At 45.6% G+C, this 25,632-nt stretch overlaps 2 protein-coding genes across 4 annotated transcripts in view; one reads left to right on the top strand and one right to left on the bottom strand.

The window, feature by feature from the left end:
* INSYN2A (inhibitory synaptic factor 2A) overlaps nucleotides 1-12,946 on the bottom strand; it is a 59,597-nt gene extending 46,651 nt beyond the window's left edge. Inside the window, exon 1 of one of the 2 annotated variants that reach the window (XM_023637117.2) lies at nucleotides 12,736-12,946. The gene's annotated coding sequence lies outside the window, so the exon portion shown is untranslated. The remainder of the gene's footprint in view (nucleotides 1-12,735) is intronic. The other variant, XM_070252584.1, reaches the window with a different exon arrangement.
* DOCK1 (dedicator of cytokinesis 1) overlaps nucleotides 1-25,632 on the top strand; it is a 503,869-nt gene that overhangs the window by 248,474 nt on the left and 229,763 nt on the right. The window lies entirely within an intron of this gene.

Raw genomic sequence — 25,632 nt, 5'->3', positions numbered from 1 at the left:
GGGGCCCATAAGAGGTTGGGGTTGGTAAGACGCACAAGAGGTGGCCTGTCTTTGTTAGACTTTATGGGAATCTTACTCCCATGAGCACATGTACATACTGGAATGGACTTTGGCAGTATTTTGCCTTATTGATTAACTGATGAATCCATATGTCTTTTACTAAATGGCATGATTTTTCTGATGATACATCTGAAACTAAAATTAGAACATTGATTTTTTTTTTCCAAAAAATAAGTCAAAAGAGTATGTTTTCCCTGCTGCTTCTCCCAGTTGAATCTCAGGATACAATTTAGAACACTCAGGGCAGGATTTCTTGCCCTTGGGTTACTTGGAGGTAACCGTTTACTACAATTGAAGTCATTGAGAGTTTAAGATGCAATCTGTCTCTCTGGCAAGGCCATGTCCGTCTATTACCATCAAAACCGTTCCCCTTGCAGTTTGCATTGTAGTGCGTCTCCTGGGTTTCTTTGGTCTGGCCAAACCATAGACTCTGCAAGGTCCTGGGTTTACTGCAGAGATAGCAAGCCAAGAAACAAAGGGAGAACTGAGCATTTCTTGTAATCAGCTTCTATTTATAAGTGGATAGCGAAGCACAGAGAAACTATTGCCCTAGGAGCCCGTGCACACAATCCCAACAGGAAGCCGTAGACAGAGTTAGTATGTGTGGTCTTCCCAGCTCTGATACATTGTGTCAGCCATGGTCCAGTGTGGAATGGCTGTCTTACTTTGAATTCTTCAGTCTTTCCTCTGACTCTTGGACTAAAAATGATGCAGGGATCGTTTAATTTGAGTGGAACAAAAGAACATGAATTGAGGCCCACAGCGTAAAGTGGAGGAACCTTTTCTTTCCTTCCATTGCAGCTGAGGGACAAGGAGTGGAACCTCAGAAATAGTCCATCACCCTGAAGAGAGATGTCAGTCTAGGCAACACTTAGGCTTGGCAAAGAGAGAGTGTGTACAGTTAACCACTTGGGATATGGAAACTGAGGGAATGTTGCTAGTAGCAACTGATAGTTACTCATCGCAGGTGAGCTAAGGGCGAAGTTTTAGCAGTCAATATCCAAAATGTCATTGTTACGGGGTGGGAGGATGAAAAGTGTCTGTATGCTGTATACTTTAAACTATGACATGCAAATAGCTGTCACATTTTGTTCCTTAAAGACAAATTCTACTTCTCATCAATCCTGGTGTTATTCTCTATTCTGTCAGGTCAGTTGGTTCTTTAATTCTTTCTTTGACCAACAGCTATTGTGAATTTCTTCAGGCATAACAATAAGGAGCCACTTTTTTTTTTTGGCTGAGGAATATTCACCCTGAGCTAACATCTGTTGCCAGTCTTCCTCTGTTCTTTGTATGGGAGCCGCTGCTGCAGCATGGCCATTGACAGATGAGTGGTGTAGGTCCGTGCCCAGGAAGCGAACCCAGGCTGCTGAAGCAGAGCATGCTGAACTTAACCACTAGGCCACCAGGGCTGGCCCAGTAGCTACTTTTTAAACATATGAAGTCACATCCCATCCCCCAGAGACTTCTGTTCTAATGTCTTTGAAGGCTTGTCACCTTGTGCATGGAAAGCTCAGCAGTGTCTCAGGCAGCCTAGAGGGCTCAGGGGTCCTTCCTGGGACCTGGTCTGGCACAGAGCAATGGCCTGAGATGTGGGGTGGTCCATGCTCAACCCAGAAATGTAGCTATTGTGCTGACCTCAGCCGAGCATGGAGCAAAGGCACCCAGTGTTAAATGCAGGACTGAACTTGGCTTGCAATGGGGTCAAGAGACCCATGCCCAACTTGGAATAGCATAGAGTCGCTCAGTCCTTTTATTCTGAGGGTGCCCTGCCAGGTAGGTGCTGGCATTCCTTTGCCTGATTCATTCCCTAGTTTAATCCTCATAGCTAGTCATCCATCACCAACTCCATTGATTTTTGCTTTTCCTTCCTGTTGCTTCACCTATTGATTTCCTCCTATCCGTTCACACTGTTTCCCACCGTGACCTTGGCGATCTTACATCCCCTGCCTTCAGCTGTCCATCGTCCCATCTTGCAGGTCCTTCCAGCCCAGGTTTCAAGTGCAAACATCTCTCCTCTCTGTGGATACCTATATGTGTCCCCGTTTGGTAGCACTTTCAAAAACCAATTTTTTGTAGGGTCTTTTATAATCTTTCCAACCCTGCTTATCTCCCTAGATTTCTCATGGTTACTCAAAAACTGTCTGCTAACGTTAAGCCAGTTCCCGTACTGTCTCTAGAACACATCATGGTCAATCCTACTTTGTGTCTTCATTCCCAGTGGTGTATGTTCCAGGACTGTGCCCCTATCTTCCTCTCCCCAAGATAGTCTCTTCTTGCTGGTCCAGATCCAGTCTTTCCTTCTCGGGCTACTCCAGTCCTCATCACTGCCTTCATTGACTCAGGGAATAACACCTGCATGTCTAGGGTGCCCCAGGCACCAGACCAGGTGTGGGCACTCAGGAAAATGAGGCACGGTTCTTGGGAATGTGGATCTCAGCATGGGAAGACATGGGTCTGTGGAAAACACCAGTCCACTGTGCTCAGGACTGTCATGGAGGTAGGAAGAAGAAAGTGCTAGGGAAGTGTTCCCTGGGGAGTCAGGGCAGGCTACACCCGGGAGACAGGTAAGAGCAGGGTTACAGCATGAGTCACTTTTCTTTGATGTGTGTCAGTTTTCTCTCCTTACACAAATACAAGCATTTGTAGACTAGGTCACTTTACGCTCCTCCTCTCTCCTGAACTTAATCAGCCTTGATACTTGCTACTTGGTTTAAGAATATAAGGATGTACATCACAGTACCCTCACAGCTGCGGCCTCACCCAGGACACTTTAAGGAGGGTTAGGCTGGGTGCACAATATTGTTGGTTTCATGGATTCTTTCAGCATTACTTGGACCCTCAGATCAGGTGGAACGTGACTGTATTCTGAAACCTGGGTAGGAATTAGATAAGTCAAAGGGAAAGGGATGGAGTTTCCCTTTAAGTTTAAGTAAAACCACGTCCAGAGTGATTTTTCTCTTCTGAACTTTGGCATAACTAAATTGAGTTTGGTTGTTGTACAGTGTTACTTTAAATTTTTTTGAGTGCTGATAGAGGAGAAAGAGATGGCCCACACCCTCACAAAAATGAGTAGATGGTCCAGAAGTGGTGTATGTTTCATATTTAATCGTGAAGTACATCGGGGCCCTCACAGCGGATTTGTTGTGTGAATGTCACTTGCTGCACACTGCCAGCAGGTTTGTTCTTATATTATCCAGCTGTCTTCTTGGGGGTGGAATGTGGTTGTAACAAAATAAATTACAAATTTAATTCAAAAATCTCCATTGCATGGATTAACATAAACATTTTAGAGCGTGGAATCTTTGCTAATCTCGGCCTTCTAATCAGAGTCTGATTGCTGGAGAGGCAGAACCACTGACCTTCAGGGAAAATCAACAGAGAGGCTGGAGCACACTTCTGAGTCAGGTTACTTCAGAGGGGAGTGTGTTTTGGCACAAAAGTTTTAAATGAAATAAATAACTTTCATTTTTCCTTACTTTGAATTGAGAACACAGAATATAAAATTATATTCAATAAATAAAATCAATATAGAGAACTATAATTCTAGACTGCTATGTGTCCATTCAGATGAATGTGGAGGGGAAGGAATAGGGAAATGAGGAAGAGAGAGACAACGGGAGGGGCACAGGAGGGTGAGAACCACACAGACAGACAGACAGACAGACAGACTCAGGAGAGGAAGGGGTGTTCCCTGCAGTGAAGTCAGTCCAGGTAAACCATATCACAGCCTGCCTGCATTAACTGGAGTAGAGGAGGCACATCCAGTTTTGATGGACCGGGGCCACTGCTGTCAGCGTCTCGGCTGCTCTGTATGGGGCAGCTACAGTAACCCCTTCTCCTCCCGGCCAGAATGGAACTTGACAGTTCATCCTGGGGTAAACAAAAGTCAAGGCTGGGACAGGCATCCAGGGTAGACATCATACAGTTTCGTGTTCTAGGAAGCACCCAACACACAATAAGAACAAGCGTTAAATGTCATGAGTAAGCCTATGTTAAGTTTATCTTTCTGTGCTCTGCTTCTATCTTGACTCTCTTGGGCCCTTCCTTGGACCTGATGCCGTGTTACTTCACAAGGATTGTGGAACAAGGGAAAGAATGAACAGTAGGATAAGATTGTGTAGGTTCACGAAGAGAAATTAGCATCATCGTGAGTGGGCAGTACTGATGATCATGAAAGGATTCTCTGCGCACATCAGAATCCCAAAAATACTTTTCAAAGGAAAACATAAATCTTTCCAGAACCTCAGATGACCCCTCTCTGCTTTGGCCTTCTTGAAGCTTTGGAGGAGAGCATAGGTGTTGAAGGAGTGGAACCTTTTACAAGTTTGTTTTTTTTTTTTTTAAAGAAAGCATTTCCAGCCACATAGGAGAAGAGAATCCAGAGGGAGGCTGTGCTCCTACAGGAAGCAGGAGAACATGCATCTTCCTCAAGGGCTCCATCCATGAGCCTGGCTCTCTGGAAAAAACATACTGGTCCCCACTCCAGTTCCAGGTCAGTCAGAATGTCTGGCGGATGGAGACAGGGCAGCAGAGCGCACTGTAACAATGCATCCATGAGAGAGCACCGCTGGGCTACAGGATGGGTTTTGTTTATTTGTCTTCCCCATCCTTCATCCTCTTCAATTTTCAACCGTATCCCCCAAGCACAGAACAACATGTGGCACCTAAAACGTACCCATAAATATTTACTGACTGAAGGGATGAATGAATGATGTCCCAGGGGAGCAAGGAACGCCAGCCCCTTCCATTTTTTCTAGAATGAAACCAGGACTTGGCCAAGTGTTGGGGTGATCACCAGCAGAGCCCAAGTTGCGGCCAGCAGGGTGCACCTTCCATGGCCCTGCTTGTGGCTCAGCAGTGGGGGTAGAGTCACGTGCCACAGAGGGGGACAGTTAGTAAACAGTCATTGTCATAGTTTAAGCTACAGGTCTTTCTGCAATGTGGAATGATTATTGAATGGCAAATTCCAAGTAAATGGTCGCCTGGTAGGTCCACAGCAGGAATATGGCCTATGCACACCTTGGCTGTTTTGAGGTTTCTGGTTGGGGGTGCAGAACATCTAGAATTCTGTCCCCTCCTAGGAATTCCATGGCCGGGGGCAGCTCTTCGCAGTCACAGGGTTTGAGATCAACTTTTAGTACACTGCCTGTCTTTTCAGTGAATGTTTACTTTTGGATTTTACATGCAGGATTTTCTAAATTGGTGAGGGGGTACTCAAGGTCATCCATTTAGCATTTTCACGTTCTGTAGTCTTTTCTTGACATGGTAATTCCTGGCTCTGTAGTATCACATGATTAAGAACTGGAGTTCAGAGATTGACTGTCTGATTTTGAGTCTGGCTCTTCCCCGAATTAGCCCAGAATCTTGAGCAAGTTATAAAACCTGGGAGAGTATACGTAATAGTCAGAGCTGACACTACTGTAGTGCTTGCCATGGGCTAGGTACCACTTTGCACATTATATATGTTCTAACAGTGCATTCTCCAAACACTCTCTGAAGGGAAGTTACCATTTTTTATAAAGATGGGGAAACCGAGGCACTGATAGGTGAGTCCATGCTCATGGTCACACAGATAGTAATTGGCAGAACTGGGAGTGCAAATGTAGACAGTGTCGCTTGGATACTGCTCTCACTGCTCTGATCTGGGATGCGGGCTCAGTAGGTTGGTGCATAAAGCCCTCAGTATATGTATGGTCTTGGTGACGCTGCCCCTGGTGACGAGGTGGATGTTGACAAGGACAGCACACTTAGGAACATGTTATAAACATGGATAACACTGGATATGTTACTTGAGAGGAGCATGCTTGAAAGCCACGTTGAATGGCTGATTAAAAAGTATACAGTTTCGTAGGTTTTTACTTTAAGGCTGGCATGCCAGTGGTCATTTTCACTGACTCCTTAGATCTAGAGTTAGAATTGATGCTTCGATGTAAAATTTAAGTGATCTCTAGGAATGACTTGAGAGCCAGGAGCCCTGGGTTACAGCCCATTCTCTACCACTCACTCAGCAGTCGACCTTGCCCCATGGAGGAGGAGTGCACACCCTGAGCTTCCCCTGCCCAGTAAGACTGGGGGATATTTTCATAGATCCAGTGTTCCAACTGTATGATAAATTCCATCATTCTGCCTAACCCTGGGTATTTTTGCCACACTAGCAAATCTGATAGACACAATAAATAAAGTAGAGATCCACTCAGAGGGGAGTTAATATTCTATATGGAGACAAATATAAAAAGAACAAAACAACTTCAGCAGGGATGGAAACTACCTCTGTGAAGCCGCTGAGCTAACTACTATTAAAAAAAAACACACACAGTGGAATAATTAAGAAAAGCAGTTATCATTGGGCTCTTCAATGGCCCAAGAAGGCAAATGAAAAGTAGAGTTTGAAAGTGAGAAACTTATCTTTCTCAGCACTCCTTTCATGTCAAACTGTACACTTGCACGTGGCATGAACTTGTCTTGGGAATGATTCCTGGCTATACTCCTGAGCTATACAAGTCTTAAGTGCATGAGTAACAGGAAACTAGTTGTTTGTGCCATGTGATTTCAACAAGGAGAAAAGATTAAAAAACAAGTCTTTATGCATCACTCTGATACTGATAACAAAAGAAGTGATAAATTGATGGATCTGGCACAAAGATCAATGGAGTTGATGTCATGATGTCAAATTGAGATGTGAGGTCAAGACCGAGAGACAGACGTCTTCTGGCTGTCTTGAATTGATCCAGTGAACTCTCCGTTATTTTGGTAAAGCTCTCCTGAAAATTCCTTTCCAGCAAAAATGTCAGCATTTGGGGTATAAGAGCATTTAATCCATCTGATGGAGGCAGGATCGAATTTCTCATTTCTCCTTGTTTGCTTCTTTTACTCTAACGCGAGGTCATTAAACTCAAACACATTCTTTCTTTAGAAACTAAACTTCCACCCAAGTGAAGAGTTACCAAAGAAACTCTAAGGTTGAGTTTGCTGGTAGAAAAACCCCAATCTTTGACATTTTTCTCTTTTCTAAACACTGTGTGGCCAGATGTAAGGACTGTCCATGTCTGGAAGTAGTCTTCCTTTTTACCACCTTCTCCTGATATTTCCTTTTAATTTCTATACAAAAAAAGTGCAAATGGAAGAGAAACAATATTATCCAATCTGAATTCCTTGAATTTCTAGCAAAATTATTGACTAGGTTTATTGTTAATAGCCTCATTAAATATTTATTGAGCACCTGTTATTTGATAGTACTATTCTTAGTCCTTTATGAATTTGTGTTGTCACTTCTTCAGTCTATGTTTCCATTCTCTGAAAGTATTTCTCATGGAAGTTCTAAGAAGTAAGAAATGATGAAAAACTCAATTTTTAAAATAATATCTCCAATTGGAAACTCAAACTCAAATTTCTAATAGTAATCCTATCTTTCCCCGGAAACTTGCTGGCTCCCTGACTTCTCTGTTTCCATTTATATCACCTATCACCTTATTTGCCTGGGGTAGCATCTTTAATCCCTTCTTCACGTTGCCATGTTACAAAGATTTGCCACTCAGGATGTTTCTCTCACAGCTGCCCCTTTGTATCCATCCCCAGTGCTATCAGTCGTCCTTGGTATCAGTTAATTCTCACCTGTCACACCCTCTCAACTGGTCTCCAATTTCTCTTCTCTGGTTTATCTCTAGCTATCAAGACTTAATCTTCTGGAAACGTATGTTATTGTTCAAAACATTCAATGGTTACTCATTGCCAATGAACAGAGGCTCTTCCTGTCCTGCTGGTTTCTCCTAAAACTGGCTTCAAACTACTTCTTCACTCTGCCCATACAAGTCTCTTTTTCTGAGCATCCGAGAACTGGGCCTAAGCTCCAGGTTCTGTGTGTGATGGGCTCAGGAGTCCCAGCTCCACCTTTGTCTCAGCTGGGCCATCACTCTCTCCTGGAAACTTCTAAAGCATGCGGTTTGTTCTATCCTGATTGTACCTCCCACCTCCTTTTGCCCTCCTGGACTTGAATTTCTTGAGGACTTGGTCTTGCGTGACACTGCACACATTGCCATGGCCACTGCTGCTACTGCTCAGTACATTTCCAGGAAAGAACAGTTTTTTCTAGACAAGTCCATCTGCCTGTCAGTCTCCCTTCCCTACATTTGCCCATTTTTAGAGCCCAGGTTTTACAGTTCCATTACATTTCCAAGGATGCTAAAATCGCTTACTACAAAATTAAGCAGATTTCACAGAGCAAAACAGAGATAATGTGAGGTGTTCTGAGTCTAACCACTAAGGACCAATGGAAAAGATAAGGAAATGGGCAATTGACAAACACAAGATACTTCTGAGGGAACAACCAGCGTGGAGGGACCCACCAGTGAAATGACCTAGAAACAAACAAAGCTGGGTCAGTTTTATTAAGGTTGGCAGTGAATATGATGTATCTCAATGGTCCTTCCTCAACTGAGCAGCTGAAACAGGGCCCCCAGACCATCAGCCTCTCCTTTCTCCCTTTTCTTTCTGGAGTACTGAGGAGAGAACAACTTTCATTTGCAAGGTTGCCTGTAATATTTTCGGCCTCCCACAGCCTCCTTCTCATGTCTCTCATATGCTGTAGTTTACTGCATTTCATTTTATGCCCAAGACTAGATTATTAAGGACTGAATTGGAATTTTCCACAGTAACTGCACTATAAACTTCGACCAGCGTTTTGCCATGCCGTTAGGATTTTTTAAAACTTTCTTCACCCCGTCATGGCTCTAATAGTGTAACTCAGGTAAACAAACAGTGTGCAAACATGATCCTCTCTCTGGTCTTTTCGTGCTCAAACTTCCTAACAGCAAGATGACACAGTAAAGAAAACATGTCTGTGGATGTACAATGCTTTGAATAATCAAAAAGCAATATTCACTCTCTAAAAGCAATATTCACAAACAGTGACTTTGGAGATAGTTCTTTTCAAATCCCTTTGAAAAATGGTATCAGCCAAAAAGTTTATAATTTACAAACATGATTCCATCTTGTCCCCGATATCTGCTTTTCTGTATTCAAGTTAATTTTCTCTCTGTCCCAATTAGAGCTGGGAACATGCACTCAGCAGAAAGACACAGAGCTTCAGGTTAGAGCGTTTTGTTTTTATTTAGCTCAGCGGTTTGTCACTTGATAATATCTTTGTATACCTCAAAGTCCCTCAACTCATCCATTATAGTGTGAATGATGTCTGAAGTACATATGACTCAAACCCATAGTGAATATCCCGATGGCTTATCGGAGAGGGGCCTCTGAAAGAGTTTATGTCAGGAATTGAATTTGGAACCAGGAAATGTCTCTGAAGTTACAGTTTTTCTTAATCTGAGATGTAAGATTCTTGGTTGCTTGGAGACACCCTAGGGCCTCCGGATCTGAAACAGACCCATTATCATACATGGTCATTATCATCCTGTACCTCGTATGTACTGTTTAATGTGAGATTATGTCTCAACAACTTGTTTATATGAATCTCGACAGGCTCCCCACAACTTGGTACCAAATCTCTAGTCTGTCCTTAATATACAAGAAAAATATACTTTTAAAATAAACTGATTAAAAGTTATGATGTTTTCCTACATTTATATTATGGATTGGCTCAAATTTTGGAGAAAGACTTATCCAAATGTTTGTATGCGAATTTCATGGTATTAATAGTGTTGTCATGCAATATCAATCATATTAAGTTTTGCTTTAAAATATTGAAGTCATTCCATAATCTTATGAAATATTAAAATCAAATATGTGAGGAGACTGATAAGGATCTGCTTCATAAATTATGTCAGCTAATTTCGGGTTGGGGAATGAAGGTCTCAGTGGAATTATGGTGGGGAAGGGATGTGGTTCTTTACATTTATGAAGGAATTGTTTAAAGTAACGATGCCAGTTTTCTCTGGGGCGTCCTAACAACCTCACATTCCCCCAATGACTGTGGTTTGCCTCAAATATGCATAATCTGTGTTTACCCAAGCTTCTTGGGTGCTGCTGATTGGTTAAGCAGCAGCCTTGACATACACCTGCTCAGGTATCCTGTGGGCTGGTGGAGAGCTTTTGGAAAAAAAAATTCCTGGTGGCCCTGTCTCTGCCTTCTGAAATTGATACACTGTTACTTTGCAGTGTAGCCGAGATTTCTTTAGCATGATTCCCTGAGAAGCAGCCTGTCCCCAACCTGAGTAATCTGCTTCTCATACAAGAGAGTTCAGTAGTTTTCCTAAATGAGACGGCCATGGGTTAGGGCGGATGAGAGCATACAAATGTCTGCGGAAGGGAATGCATCTGTCCAGCTGCTCTGCTGGGATCAACTGTTCGTTCTGACAGTCATTTTCATTTTCTGACTGCTTATTTCAGTGTGTAGGAGTCTTCCTGGTAGACTGATGCTTTCATGTACAAGTCTTTCATTCATTTACGTATTTACTTAATTTTCTTTTCTCTACAGAGGGAGAAACAAAAGACAACAATTCCTTCTCCTGCCATGGGGAAAACAATTGTGGCAGAACAGAGAAGCCCCCTAAGTAAATGGAGTAAGAGCGTATCCAGCTTTCCAAAGGGCTTTTCGAAAGCTCTTTGTGCAAACACGCAGCTTCCCAGCTTCTGCCTTCTAAGCCTATTTCTTAACCAGTAGTTGTGCTTCTCTGTAGGATAATGGTCCTGATTTAAGGAAAAGCTCAAAATCCTAATCAGAATAATAAAAAATGAAGTCGTGGCAACTGTAGTAAGTTTAAAGGCATACTTTGCTTTTCAAGGGCATCCTGTCTTTAAGTAGAGGTCTTCCATTTAGCTAAAGAAATTAAACTGAATCGTTCCATCTTTAAGGAAATGATGAATTTAGTGAAGTGAAGAAAAGCTCAAACTCTCTGTAGCTAACATAATTTATGCAAAATCATGCAATTAGTGATAGCTATGCTAGACATTTTTTCTCCAAATACGCCTCTAATAAAACCATCATGAGTAGCAGTGCCATCTAATGTAAGTAGTAAACATGGATAGTAAATTATTAATATCTGGTGAGGCATGCAGATGGCAAGACTTCCATTTTTCCTTTGAGCTGCTTGTGCACGTCTGCTAATCATTCTTGCAAAAAAATGGCAAAGATAAATAGGAACTTTTCTTTCAAAAGTACCATTCAACAGGATATGAATTTAATAAATAGCACAAAGTGAATAGTAAAAACCTGCACTTTTCGCCTCTGCAAAGTGAAATGATGGTTACCTTCTGCTCTCTCTGGAGCATAAGCTTAATGAGGTTAAAGCATTTTCAAATATGTACTACTCATTGGGAATGGCCCAGGTCAGGTGATTTGGGTGGCATTTTTCAATCAAGTGCCCAGCGCTGTCACCTTGACGTCCCCCCACTGGCAAGTGGAAAGGTAACCCCCCAGCAAGTCCTTGTGCAAGGGAAAACCTCCAAGCGCACCGACCACGACCCTCTGCTAGTCTGAGCTGTAGTCTTGAGAAATAATCCAGGGGCTTCCTAGCCAAAGCAGGTCTAGCCCAAACTTCCTTCCCACTCTGGCCAGTTCACCTCGGGATGCTTCCGCAGAATTTAAGCGCCTAAGCAGACAAGGTCAAATTAAACTGCTTCACTGACGCTTCTGGCTCAGGGGCCTGACCAGGCGTCCAGCCCCCAGGCACAGACCTGCAGCCACAGAAGGGTCCGGGCCAGAGCCCTGCTCTGTCGATGAGCCCAAAGCACCCATTTTCTCCCCTATTTACTCCAGAGGCGCCTCTCCTCCCCCACTCCTGGCATACCCTTATCGCTAGCTCCATCTCCCTGTGGCATATTTTTGGGTAGTAGAATGCTGAGGTCACAGGGACAGGCTCTTTATCCCCAGGATGGAGACGCCGGCCAGGAACCCTGAGCATGAACCAGCAAGACGCAGACTCTAGCTCTTGACTTTGGGCTCTAGGCGCTGCCCGGCCCCGGGCCGGCCCGCGGGCTCCCTCCTCCCTCCTGCCCTCGCCCGCCAGCCCGCTCACTCGGTCTGCAGCACTGGTTGGTTTCCCACGCTTGTCCAAGTCTGACACGGGGTGCCAGGCACCCGGAAGCCCCGCGGGCGCCGACCCCGGCCCGCAGCCCCGGGAAGCTGCCAACTCCAGCGAGCCCTGGCGCCACGGGAGGAGACGGGCATTTCACGTGGGCATCCGCCTTCGCTCCTGCTCGTGCCTCCCCTTCGCAGCCGGCGTCAGGGCCCCTCTGCTCGGACTTATCCCCCCGAAGTTAATCAGCCGTACTTGCCAGTTCGCTTTAGTTTGGAAAATTCTTAAAAATCGCGAAACGTTCCGGGGATACGGCCGTCCCCGGATCCCCCCAGCTCTGCCTGCCTAGGGCTGTCGGGCGCTCACGAGGCTGTGGCGTTTGTCTAGAATCGACATCGCAGACATGCAGCCCCGCTCCTCTCCGGCCGTTGCCAAAGTTGCCGGACGCCCCTCGGCGACCCGGCCGCGCCAGATGCAGTTGCATAACCTCGCCCCCCACCCCCGCCCGCGCCCGCCGCCGGTCCGCTCCTGGCTGCACCGGCACGTCCTGGCCCCCGGAGCCGCCGAGTCCCCGGCGAAGCCCGTTTGGGGGCGAGTGCGAGCGCCGGAGCCGGGGTCGGCGCCCGTCCGGGCGGTGCTCTGCCCGCGACCAAGTGCAGCGGGCGCCGGGGCGCGGGAGGAGGGCGCGTGGAGCTCCGCTTACCTTCCGCTGCTTACAGATAAGTCGAGGTCGGTGCAGCGCCTGGCTCGAGCATGTCTCGCCGCGGACCCGGGCAAGCCTGGCGCGGCGCGGAGCACTCCGGGCAGGGCATCCGCGGCGAGGCTCGCCGGGCTCGCGCGGAGGAAGGCTCGGCTCCGGGGACTTGGCCGGCTGCGCCCGCCGCCCGCCCCCTCCACCGCCGCCGGCCCGGCCCGCCCGGCCCGGCCGGCCCCCGCGCCGCAGCTCGCGTCCCTCCGGCCCGGCTCAGCGACGCGCGCGGGGAGGCAGCGGTTCGGCCGGCTCCGGGGACGCCCGCGCGCTCGCTCGCTCGCGGCGCGGCGGAGCCAGCCACAGCCACCCGGCTCCGTGCTCCTCCGATGTCCTCATTTACTGCAATTGTCTTCGGCGAGATCTCGGAGCCGGGGCCGGGAGGCGGGGGCGGAGAGGGGGAGGGAGCGGGAGGGAAGTCCTTGTAGCCGCCCCCGGGTCCCAGCTACTCAGCGGAGCCGGGCTGCCGGAGGAGAGGGCGCCGGAGCCGCGCGCCCGCCGCCTATGCGCCCGGCTGGCACCGAGGCGGGCGGAGCCCCGGGCCCCGCGGGGCGGGGGCGGGGGCGGCGCGGGGCCGGGCGGGCAGCGAACGTGGGGTGGGGGATCTGGAGGGAGTGGAGAGAGAGGGAGTGGAGGAGCCCCCGCCCGCGGACGCCCGAACCCGAGCTACAGAAGGAGGTGGAAGGAGCCGCCGCCGGCTGCCGCCTGCGCGCGGGCATCCACCGCGGCGCGTCCTCGGGGTTTCTGGGCTGCAGGCGGCGCTGCGCGGCCCGGAAACTTGTTGAGTCTACCCTGGAGCCGCCTCCGGAGCAGCTGGAGGGCTGGAGATCCTGCGTTTTCTCTCAAGAGGGGTCGCTGGAGACCCCGCGCGATGGCTGCCTGTTGTGCCAGCCGGCCCAGCCCAGCGGGGCTTTGAAATCCCGGAGCGCGGGAGGCTTAGGCTCCTGCCCCCTCACCTGCGGATTGCTGGCTTGTGGAGGCTGGGGTCAGGGGCGCGTTTCCGTGCCGAGTCGAAACCGGGGTCAGACCCCCGAAGTGGAGACCGACGGGCAGGCCAGCTGGGAGTATCCTGAGGACCTAAGTGGGAGTGCCTGCCAGGTCTGTTGCCCGCTGAAATTTAGGAACGCTCCAGAGCAGGCGCCACCTCTGCTTCTAATCAAGACCCCCCCCCCCCCCCCCATCACACCACCCACCTGCAGATGCCACAGGGCAGCGTGCTGCCTTTATTTCAGGGTAGAGTTGAGCTCACTTGGGGAGGAAGAGATTTAGGATGCACAAGGAGCTACACTCCCCCCGCCCCCCAAGGAGTAGTAGGTCTTCAGAGCTCAAAGCAGCTGGCCCAGGGGCCTCCCTGATTCCTGGTAGTCTCTGGTGTCTGGACCTAGGACTAAGCAGCTCGCTGGATGCGGGTCTCCTGGCCTCCTAATTTTCCCAGGCTTGGGGCTTGAAGTTCATTCACCTTGAACATACTTGAAAGTAGCCACATTCATTAATCTGAATGTTTCCCGAGAAAGGACAGAGAAATGGTCGACCCAAGGGCAGTGACAGGCTTTGGGGAGTGGTATGGGAGGACAGGGAGAAAGTCCTTTCGCTAACCCACCTGTCCACACACAGCTGCAGGTGCACACACCTCTGCCTGAGCATCCTTGAGTCCCTGCCCCTACATCAGCTCTGTGCCTGGGACCCCAGCCATTGCTCAGTCCTTGTTCATTGAGCTGAACTCAGCCTAGCACCGTGCTTTATATAGTGTCTGTTTTTTGTAAATCATTTAATTGAAATGCTTTATTAATATATATGTGGATGCATGAGGCATTGCATTCAGATATTCCAGAAGAAAAACATTGTAAAATCTTTTCCTTTTCCCTCTCACCTCTCAGCATCCTTTGGGACACAACTCTACAATCCTCTGCCATCCAGATATGCCCAGGAAGGGAGATCTGAACCTATGGATCCAAAGTCTGCCCACCTCACTCTTTTTATTATCCCTTTTTAACCCAGATCCCTCAAGTCTAATTTTCAGCCCGTTTACTTCTCTGGCTGGCAAGTGATGCTGGTGGGAGCTGGCTGGAGTGATATGCCAGGTGATGCGTGAGCAGCCTGGAAACCTGTAACCCCCGTTCTGCCTGGAAGGGAACTGATGTTGGGGATGTGTAGGACTTGGGGACATTTAATGCCAGGTGGTAGGGATTGTTGCCATGGATCCCTCCAACATAATCCACTGGGGATGTGCTGTTGCTCCTGTAGTCTCAGTAATTCTCCCAGTGGTCTGGGGAACTTTCTGTAAATCTTGCTTTATTGCTAATCCATAAAATCGAAATCTGCCTTCCATCTCTTAAACTTGTCGCTGTAAATAAAGCTGCCAGGAAATACCGAAATTGTGCTAGTGGTAATGGAAAGCTAAATTTTGGGGAGCCGTGAGTGAAAACAGATAAACATAAATGCATGCACAGCAGGACAGAGCAGAGCCACAGGTGGCAGTGTGAGCTGGCAAGAAAACGGCTCCAGGGACAATGTTATGTGAGAGCCGCATGATGTGTAATTTATAATTCTAGGAAGAAAATGGAAAGCTGTAATTGGCAGATTAGAAAACCCACTTATATGAAGAGGAGAGTTTAATTGAACTTAGTATCGTCAAGACTATTTTTAGTTGTTCAATTGTCTAGTAGACTTACAGTTGTTTTCTGAATCTATTAAAATCATTGTATCCTCCCTCTTTCTTGAAGGAAGAAACCATTTGTCTGTTGTATAGCTTAATAGCAGGGCTCCAACCTCACAAACGTAAATATTGGTGAAAACTTGTTTCACGTGCCTTTGGCTAGGGAGGGATGGTCCACAGGTGGGATGCTGACGGGCCATCACACTGTAATCTTTAAAGCAAATACTGTGCTCTGGGACGGCTGGCTGGGGTGATGGGGGTTTCAACCATCTTCCTGCCCACGGACCCACAGTGCATTATTTTCTTCTGGATAAGACGTGCATATCTTTAGAGTCTAGAATGATTCATTATGTTCAGTTTCCTCAGGAAAAGAGTTAAAGGTGGTAGAAAGTAGATTCATCTTAGGAATCAATTAGGTAAAAATTAGTCTCTTACATTTTGCTTCAGATTTTTGCTAAAAGCGATGGACTTATAAAGGGAAAAATAGCTACTTTTAAAGTGGGATTTCCTGAAAGTAGAAGGACCTAAGGAATGAAATATCCTTAGGAAATATCTGAGTCTTTCTTCTTTGCCTTCTTCTTGGAAGTGTGCAGGTGCTGTGTGGAGAAGTGCTGGATTTGCAGCCCTACAGTTTGGTAAATTTGGGGGTCTCAATTTCCATATTAAAAAGGATGAGAATATACAAGTCAAAGATGTACAAGAATGTTCATAACAGTTGTGTCCATCTGGGTTCCAAAGAGGAAATAACCCAAATATCTATTGGCGGTAGGGTGGATAACAATTTCTGGGTTTATTCATGCAGTGGAGTACTACGCAGCAATGAAAAGAAGTAATTGCTAATGCATGCAGCAACATGAATAACGTTCACAAACATTACATAGAAAAAGCCAGACATAAGAGTATGTATGATATGGTTCCATTTAGATGAAATCCAAGAATGCGAAAAGGTTATCAACGGTGGTAAATGTCAGAATGGTGGTTCCCTTTGGGCATACTAGTTGCACAGGGCCGCAATAACTTCTGTGGTGCTGGATTGTTCTGTGTCTTGAACTAGATGGTCGTACAGTTGTATCCATATGGAAAAGTTCATCAAGCTGTTCTCTTTTCTCAGCATGCCTCCATTCTGTCTGAGCATTACCACTGAATCTTCACAGTGTCTACACACATGCTCCCCAATAATCTTTCCTTTAAGTGAACCAGCTTGTCAGTCAGTCAAATTAACTCGTATCTGCTGAAGCCGCTTTCTTAGCCAAGGTAAGAGACAAGGGGGGTGTCTGCAGCCTCACTGCTGCTGTAGATGAGACCTCATGTTTAGCTGCTTCAGAACTTCCGTCTTTGGGAGGCTGCCAGTAAACACCTGCCTGACTCTCGGGTGCAGCCACGGTAGAGTTCACTTTGGAGATAATTTTCCTGCCTCGTCTTTTAATGTTCTAAAGTGACTGTCAGGTGAGCTTATGTCTGTGACGGCGGGTTACATCCTCCAGTTCAGAAGCTGTGATAACAGATCAGCCGGGCTCCATCCCTACAAAGGAGAGGTAACTCAGGTCGACATAAACCTGGAGGGGAGAGATGAGTCACACCAGGATGTGTTTCTTTTCTCTTTCAAGAACGAGACACAGTGCTCAAAGGGGCTCCAGCCAGACCTCATCCTTCGCCTAGAAGACTTGCGAGAACCCCTTCTGAATCATCCCTTTGTCATATTCAGCTCAAGCATTCACCGTCTGCTTTCTGGACTGACTTTCAGAGCGTAAAGAGTCTCCCTCAGTGCCAAGCCCCCTGCCTGTAGCTCTTGCATTGTCCTGGCGACAAAGCTGTGTTTCCTCCTGGTGGGAGTCGGAGCTGTGTTTCTGAAGTGCTGGTCCGGGCTGCAGGGACTCTCCCCACCCCAGCCTTCTTTTCCTTCCATGATGAGCAATTCGTGATGGTTTATTGGCCTGGAATACTGTTTGGTTTGGAAAAACTGAACATCATGCAGAACTGGTTGAAGTCCCTGTTTTTCTATAAGGCATCATTGTGAATCTAATTTATCTGTAGGAAATGGAGTGGTTTTATTTTTAAAGAGAGCAAAGGTGGCTCTAGGTTTCCTTTAACACGTCACGCAGCAGAGGAAATAGTAGAAAGGAAGGAGAGTAGGCATAGGCTTCTGACTCTCTCCCCTCCACCCTCAAAATCCCTCATTTGCAGGGCTCTGATCAAACCCAAAGGCTTTCCCGTCTCCCAAGTCAGTTACTACCCTTCTTTCCTTTAGGTGGGCGTGCGGAGACAATGACCTCCTTTCCTTTATCGTGCTGACCTTCATTTGGTCGGTCTCGTGGTGGTGTCTGTGCGGATTTCTTATTGTCCAAGTCTAATCCACTGCAGAGCAAACCTCTTCCGGATGAGGCTGATGGCTCAGGGGCCTTTCCTCATGCCTGCTGCTCATGCCAGCAATCTCTTTGAGCCTGCTCAAGTCAGCTCCTCATAAAGCAGGTAATATGCCCAGCCTGAAGAATGATACCTTTGACCAGAATTAGGTCAAGGAGGGATAAAAATTGCTTTCACATTTCAGTGTCTGCTCTGCTAATCCACTTTGCTGGTGTCAAGACTCTTGACAGCCCTTCCCCGGGCCGTCTGCCCTGGTGCACACAACCTGAGGTGAGTTTAGGCCGGTGTCTCAGGGAGGCCTGAGGCCTTCCCACAGCGCTTGCCGTGGGGAGTCTGGTGTAGATTTCCTTGCTTGCTCTCCATTCCCCACTTAGGTTTCACAGACATGGAGGAGGGATGGGGGTCGGGGGAGAACACAGAACCCTCCTTGTTCCACTCTTTCCTTCCACAAACCCTGTTTGACAACAGTGATGATCCAGTTTTGTTGTGTGTCTACAGAATGCCAGGCACTCTGCAGTATCTCCTTTTGTCCTCATAAGACAACTGTGAAATAGATGCGGTTATACTCTTTTCACAGATGAAGAAGAGAAAGGTTAAGTCATTTCTCCAGGGTCACACAGCTGGAAGGTGATGGAGCCTAGATTCAAATCCACTTCTGTTGGATGCGGCAATGCAACCCTGGCCTGCTCAGGTTTATGATTTTCGTAGGAAGTTGAGATTTGCTCAAGAGCACATGTTAGTATTTAGTGTTACTCTAAAGTACCACACACTGCTCAGACACGGTGGTTCTACTTGAGCAGTGTCATTAACCAGCAGCATCCTCTGCTGGTACATCCTCTCCTGTCCAGAGACAGGTCCAGGCACCCTTCCAGGCTCTTGTGGGATCAGCGTGGCTCTCTCATGGGACAGACCCTGACTAGGAGTGTTAACTGCGGGTGCCAAGCTCTCATAAAGCAGACCGTCTGTCAGGCTGACTGAAGAGTGTCTTTGCCTGGGTGTTGTGTTACTTATACTCGCTATGCCTCCTCTTATCAGTTATACTTTGAAGGAAAAACAGTGACTGGAACAGCAGTATTCCATGATCATGTCACATTTGGACAGCACCTTATGCTTCTCCAATATAACTTCAATAATATTATCATTATCCTACATTTTCTTCAAAGAATAACAGCTATTAAGATAATCCATCACAGTATATGTTCCATATATACCACAAAAGACCATTTCAGATTCTTCTGGTGCCAGGCGTAATGACACTGTATTGCTGTGGTCTTTCAGTGAACCTAAACGACCCATTGGTGTGCTCGTCACCTGACTGGAGGTGTGTTTGCTTAGTAGAGTGGATCATGGATGGTGTGGTGGTGAGCTATGGTGCCTTGGGAAGGAAGCATTTTGTTTTTAAATGCCAAGTTCAAATGGGGAAGAGTACAGAATTTTTAAAAAATCTCTAGTCATGTTTGATGACCTCTAAGGCTGCACACAGATCTTCAGTTCCATGTGTTTCATAAACATTTCTTTTTTCATGTTATCGAATCCTCGAAGAACTAAATGGGTCATTCCTTTAATTTCACTGCACTGAGGGGTGGCAGATAGCCCTGTCTCCAGTTTGCCTGATTCGTGCTTTGGCGCATTCTGGTGCTATGTGGAGCTGCTGATGTGTGCACTGCCTGGGAAACTCACTTCTGGGTTCCCATCTGTTAATACCAGTGCACCTTTAGCTGACATTAAAGCAACGATCAGGGGCCGGCCCGGTGGTGGTGTGGTTAAGTTTGCGTGCTCTGCTTCAGTGGCCTGGGGTTCACAGGACCAGATCCTGGGTGTGGACCTATCACTGCTTGTCAAGCCATGCTGAGGTGGCGTCCCACATAGAAGAACTAGAAGGATCTACAACTAGGATATACAACTATGTGCTGGGGCTTTGGGGAGAGAAAAAAGAAAAAAGAGGAAGATTGGCAACAGATGCCAGGGTAGCTCAGGGCAATCTTCCTCACCAAAGAAACAAAAAAAACCTCACAAAAAAAACAAAAAAACAAAAAACACATACCTTTAAAAGAAAAGCTACTCATTTATCAAAAAAAGCAATAATCAAAAACATATTTTAACACATTCTTATACAATTTTAATTTCTTTCAGGATTCAAAGAAAAGCAAAACATTTTGATTTTAAATCTTGCGTTGTATTCTTTCTTCTTTTTTTAAGAAAAACTTTTTTTACTAAATCCAGTACCCGTAGGTTAAAATTCCTATGGTTAGAATGTGGTGCAAATGGTCACGGTTTACTCCAATCCCTGTATCTCAGCGGTCACAGCTCATGGCAGCTTCTCTCCCATCCCTGGAGGGAGAACTCTGAGGGGTCCCTCGACATTCCGAGGCCAGAGGATGGAGGCGTGTTGATATCCCTGAACATGCATTTCGTGCAAGTGATGGAGGCAGACCACACAAAGCTTGTTCTCGCTTGTGTTCATTGGCTGGCTACCTCAGTGGGTTGCAAGGAGAACCTGAAAAGTCAGTGTGTTTTTAAACAATAAATTTGAGCTGCAAATTTGGAAACTGAGTCACCAAAATGATGAGATAGGCTTAGTAGAGAAGTCTGTTACTCAGCGTAAAGTTTAAAGGAAATCTTAATTCATTTTATGTGTGTTGTCAACGTGAACCCCGAACGTTGGTTCTGGAATTTGTTCACTATTGAGAATGGTCACCTGGGGTTGGACAATTAAGTAATAAATGAGAGTTCAGGAGACCGGGATAAATGAGGCCCTAAATGGCCAATTTTGACCACAGTTCACCCTGTCGTCATTACACGTGATTTGCCCCGTCCTGGCCCATCTCGCACGGCAGATCTCTCTGGTCATTGGAATGTGGATCTCTGACTCCATTTGATCAGCATGAGCAAATGTAAAATTACCCTTTTATTAGGATGTCTTGGGCAATGAGCATTAAGCCCTGAAGTTCTAGCAGAAGATGAAATTTGTTGATGATTTATTTTGTTCCCTGATTCCAAGTATGAAAATGAAGAAATTCATTTTAATGGTATTTTTTTTTTCCAGCGGAGTAAATATTGTCACATGAAGTTGCTGATGATACTTCCGAGTCCCTTAAAATAAGACTTGTGATTCATTCACACCATGAAAATAGTGAAGCGTCGCCATCTTCACCTGCGGATCCAGAAGTGATTGGCTCTTTCCTTTTTGGTCTCTGGGTGTTAATGAACATTTTCACCTCTGGAGCTTTCTTTGCTTGCAGCTCCAGTGTGGACTAGGAATGGCTGTCTGGTTCAGGCTCTGGAGGTCAGCCCTGGGAATTCCACTTTTAGGCGCTGCTGGTGTGGGCGAGTTGCATGAATTCAATCTGAAATTTTAGACAAATAGGCTAAGCAGATGAAAGCCGCCCGCGTGTTTGGTAACCGGCCTCTCCTGGTCACATAAGTGGACGGAGGCAGATGCCCACAGCATAAAGCATGTGGCTTTCCAGAGAGGTACTTTCCTTTTGTACCTTAGACGTGTAGAGTTCTTTGTTGAATTCTTGCTTTTTTGGATATACAGACTTTGTTAGTAGTTAAAGGACATTTTAAAACATTGCTGAAGTGAAATCAGCTTAAGGTGTGATGCAGGTGACAAGTGTTGAACATGGCTCATGTTTCTCCATGAAATTTAAATAAGCTTTGCTAAAGCAGAAATATCTATATACCATGTAAAATGCAAAGATCTCCCGTAGACTTCCCTATTCTTTATTTCTTGACAAGCATGCATAATCTCTGCATTTGAATACGGAACAGAATCAATATTTTAAAAGTTATTCATCCATGGGTGGAACTCACTTTAAGCAAACTGCTTACATGAAAGTGAGGCTTAGCCGCAGGTGAACTGTAGGGTTTCCCTTTAACAAAACCTCATCTTGATGAAGGCAACCTTCAAATAACCACTGTGTCTCATGCACTTACAGGGAGTTAGTTTGTCAAAATTTACTTAATTCATGATTTTATAGAAATGCATCTATTGCGTCAAGTGTAATCTATCATATATTCTTATGAATATGCATGTATGAATGCACCTACACGCTGACAGTTTCTGGAATGGTTTATGGTGGTTTTCTCCACATGTTCCATGATAGCCTGGACAGGATTTGAGCTGGCGGAGTGGAACATCGGTGCTCTAAGTTCCCTAAGGTTCCCTCTGCCTCCTGGATGGCCTTTACTCAGTAGAAACCAGAGTTCAAAAAATAAAGAAGCCGACCTATCACCCAAAGGGCCAGGCCCTGTGCTTTACACATTTCTCTCTTAGTTTCATCCCTTCAGCAATGTTATGAAGTACGAACACATGAAATGTTAATGGGGTCTGTGCACGGAAGGGCTGGGGTGCAGGGTGTGAAGGCGTCGTGGAAGATTCCTTGCCTACACCACTCTTCAAAGTGTTAGTGAGTCAGAACTTCGTAACGTGCTCTTCTTAATACTTCTGTAGGTTTTGTCCAATTCGACTCAGTTTATTCCTGTTTTTATGATAGCCAACACTATGTTCTCCCTAATAGAAATAGACTTATTGGCTTATTAAATCTTTTATTTAAAGTGTATGCTAATTTCTTCTGGATAAACGACACGTCTTGGCATCTCAGGTCCTATTCTCCATGAAATGCAGACAGTTTTAGGGATAGTTTGTCCTCCATCAGGTGTTATTACAGCCTGGATTTTCATGGGGAAAAAGAACACTCCAGCTCTCGCTGTCTAGTCTTCACTGAGCTAACTCAGTGTCTGCCGCTCCGTTCTGCTGTGCTCGTCACGGTTCTGGAGCTTTATGAGATTTAGCACCTTGATCCTCCTCTTAGCTCCATGAATCTAGATATTGTTATCAGCACATTTGTCAGATGAGGAAAGAAGCACAGAGACATCAACAAATGTGACTAAGTCAGTCAGGAATCTTACATGGACACTGCCACCGAGGAGTTGTGGGTGTCTAGGAATTGTCTCCAGAAATCTCAGATAACAATTCGCCTTGCAGTGAGGCACGATACAGATGTATTTTGGCCTGTTTGTTTTTACTGGTAGCTGCATGAACCAATAATGCTTTTGGAAGACCTGGAAGTTCTGTTGCTGTTTTCCCAGAAACATAGAACATCATTCATTCTTGTACATGTTGAAAACATGGGTAATCAGCACATTTTGGGATTGCCCTCATAGGCAACTGACTTCACTACGTAATTGTGGATGGAAAGAATAGTTTATAGCAGGGGTCGCAAACTTTTCCTTAAAAAGTTACATAATAAGTATTTTTGACTTATTCTATAAGTATATCTAAGTATGAATATATAAGTATATTTGACTTATTATGTCTTGAATTACGCAGGTCATTCAGTCTCTGATGTGAAAACTCGTCTCTGCTGTTGAAGCAGGAAAACAGCTATGGACAACATGTAAACAGTAAAACTCATTTATAAAACTAGGAGGTGGGCCGGATTTGGCTCACAGGCTCTAGTTTGCAACCCCTGCTTCATATGTTGGGTTGTTCTGAAGACTTTTGATGCCGTATATAGACCCAAATTTTAAGGATGAGTTAATAAAGCGTTTGATTCATCACAAGAAACAATGTTTTTCCCTTTCGCTTCTCATGTGCACTGGATTCTAGGTGAACGTGTCCCATCTGAGGTTTGGGCAGGATTAGTGCAGTGTGTCCTGTTGAGGATACTTCTGGTGAGGGATAGGGTGATGGAGGTATCCATCTGTGAGTATTTGAGTAACGAAAAGTAACTCCATGTCTTAAGATTCACATTCTTGAAAAACAAAATGAAACAAAACAAAACTGGGAATGGCAACATCTTTGTCAACGTGTACTGGAAGAATTTTGCATTGCTGCTTATGGGAATACCATAGTTATTGGAGCTAAAATGCGGTAATCCCTTCCAAGAGAAAGCTGTGTATGTTGGGGGTCTTTGCCCTTCCACACTCCCCCTGAGAGAACACTGTATAAGTCAAGACAAGACAATATTGGACAGTTAATATTGGATTTTCATCTCTGGCTGATTTATTTAAGTGCCTCATGAAACCAAATGGAACCTCTTTGCTGTAGGCTTTTAACACTGGCGCTGTTATGGTGACTGATACGGTATATATTTTTTTGTTTTGGTAGTTTCTAAACAACTGAGATAAATAGCTATGTTTCAGTAATTGTTCTTTGTACCATATGAAAAATGATTTAAGTATTAGCTTAATGTGAACTTTTCGCTAAAATAAGGATCAATAATCAGCCAAATATCCTTATTAATGTTATATTTAACTTTTTAGATTTGAATATCATCAGGGAGTAAAGATTTCATGACCCTGTATCATTTTTTCAAACATGCCAAAAATGTGACACAGAGATCATTGAATTCAATAAACTTCATTGTGTGTTGTCACCCCACTTTAAAATTTGTCAGTACTATGTCATGTTAGTACTTTGCGGTATTCTCTAAAGACACAAGATAAACTTTTAATTTAATTTTATATAGCAGCATTTTGGTGCTGCCTGTCATTGGGACTATGGAGGTCCTTTATCAATTAAAATTAATTCATTGTGGGGCTGGCCTGGTGGCATACTGGTTGCAGTCACACACTCCACTTCAGTGGCCCGCAGGTCATGGGTTCGGATACCACCTACACACTGCTCAGCCAGTCATGCTGTGGTGGAGTCCCACATACAAAATAGAGGAAGATTGGCACAGATGTTAGCTCAGGGCCAATCTTCCTCACCAAAAAAAAAAAAAAAAGTAATAATGATAAATAAAATTTTTGTTATGCTATAATTTACCAGGTGGTAGTTAATATAATCTCTCTTTGGTGATGGTCATCTGTTTACCTAGCAATGAGAAGCTTACCCTACACTGCATTTCGTTCATCTTTGAATTTATCTTCTCATGGCATAACTCTTGAAAGCACTGAAATTCCTTTGAGTATCCAGGGGCAGTTCTTTGGTTTTATACTTCAGCCAGCAACGAGTGGCAGCTTTGAGAACCGGTTTTCATCTTTACACTAAGGTTTCACTTATGAGTCAGAATGTTTAACTCATAGAAGTTAGGAGAAGATCGAGCTTGCCTTTGTACTTTAAGAACAAAAGTGCAAGTGGGTGTGTGTGTGTGTTTTAGGTCTTGATTTGGATTTTCGTAAAAGAAAGCAAAATCTGAGGTCTTTCTGCGTGGGAAAATCTCCTTCAAGATTTTCTGGATGTTGAAGATCAGAGGAAGGGCAAGTTGAAGCCACCTGGAGAGCAGAGCCCGGGATGGGTCCAGCACACCTGTGACCTTTGGCCGCCTGGCGGTTTTCGTGACTTGCTAGACCTGAGGGTGAGGGTAGATCTCATCCCCATGTCAGCGCTGAAAATAGGATACAGTTACCATGCAGAACACCCCGAGAGGGTGCGGGGCTTAAAGGGAGTCATCAAATCCTTCCATTTTTACTTGGTCAGAGCTGCCTTTCATTTTAAAATCATGGATTTGGAAAATAGAAAAGTAGTAAAAGGGCAAGAAAATGATTCACACTAGTAAGTGCTGCATCAAATAAGTTGTGAAAATAAATACGTCCCCAAACCGGGGCAACTATGTGTTACATGTAGAATTTACTGAAAGAACTTTGGAGAGACCCAGGGATCACGACAACAATTAAGAGATGGGTGTGCCCACCTCCTCCTGTTAGCAGTGCGCTCACATACACAGGACCTCTGAGCACATGCATTCAACTGGGCCCCATTTATTAATGCTTCTCATTTTCACTTTAGTTCACGCCAGTAGGGCTACAAGGGTTTCGATGTCTGCTATGCTGTTTTCCAAGGGCATGGAGACTTGGCTTAAGGAATCCTAGCTTGGCTGCTG

This window comes from Equus caballus, chromosome 1 (genome assembly GCF_041296265.1).
Source record: "Equus caballus isolate H_3958 breed thoroughbred chromosome 1, TB-T2T, whole genome shotgun sequence".
NCBI lineage: Eukaryota > Metazoa > Chordata > Mammalia > Perissodactyla > Equidae > Equus > Equus caballus.
This window is presented reverse-complemented; position numbering and strand designations above follow the sequence as displayed.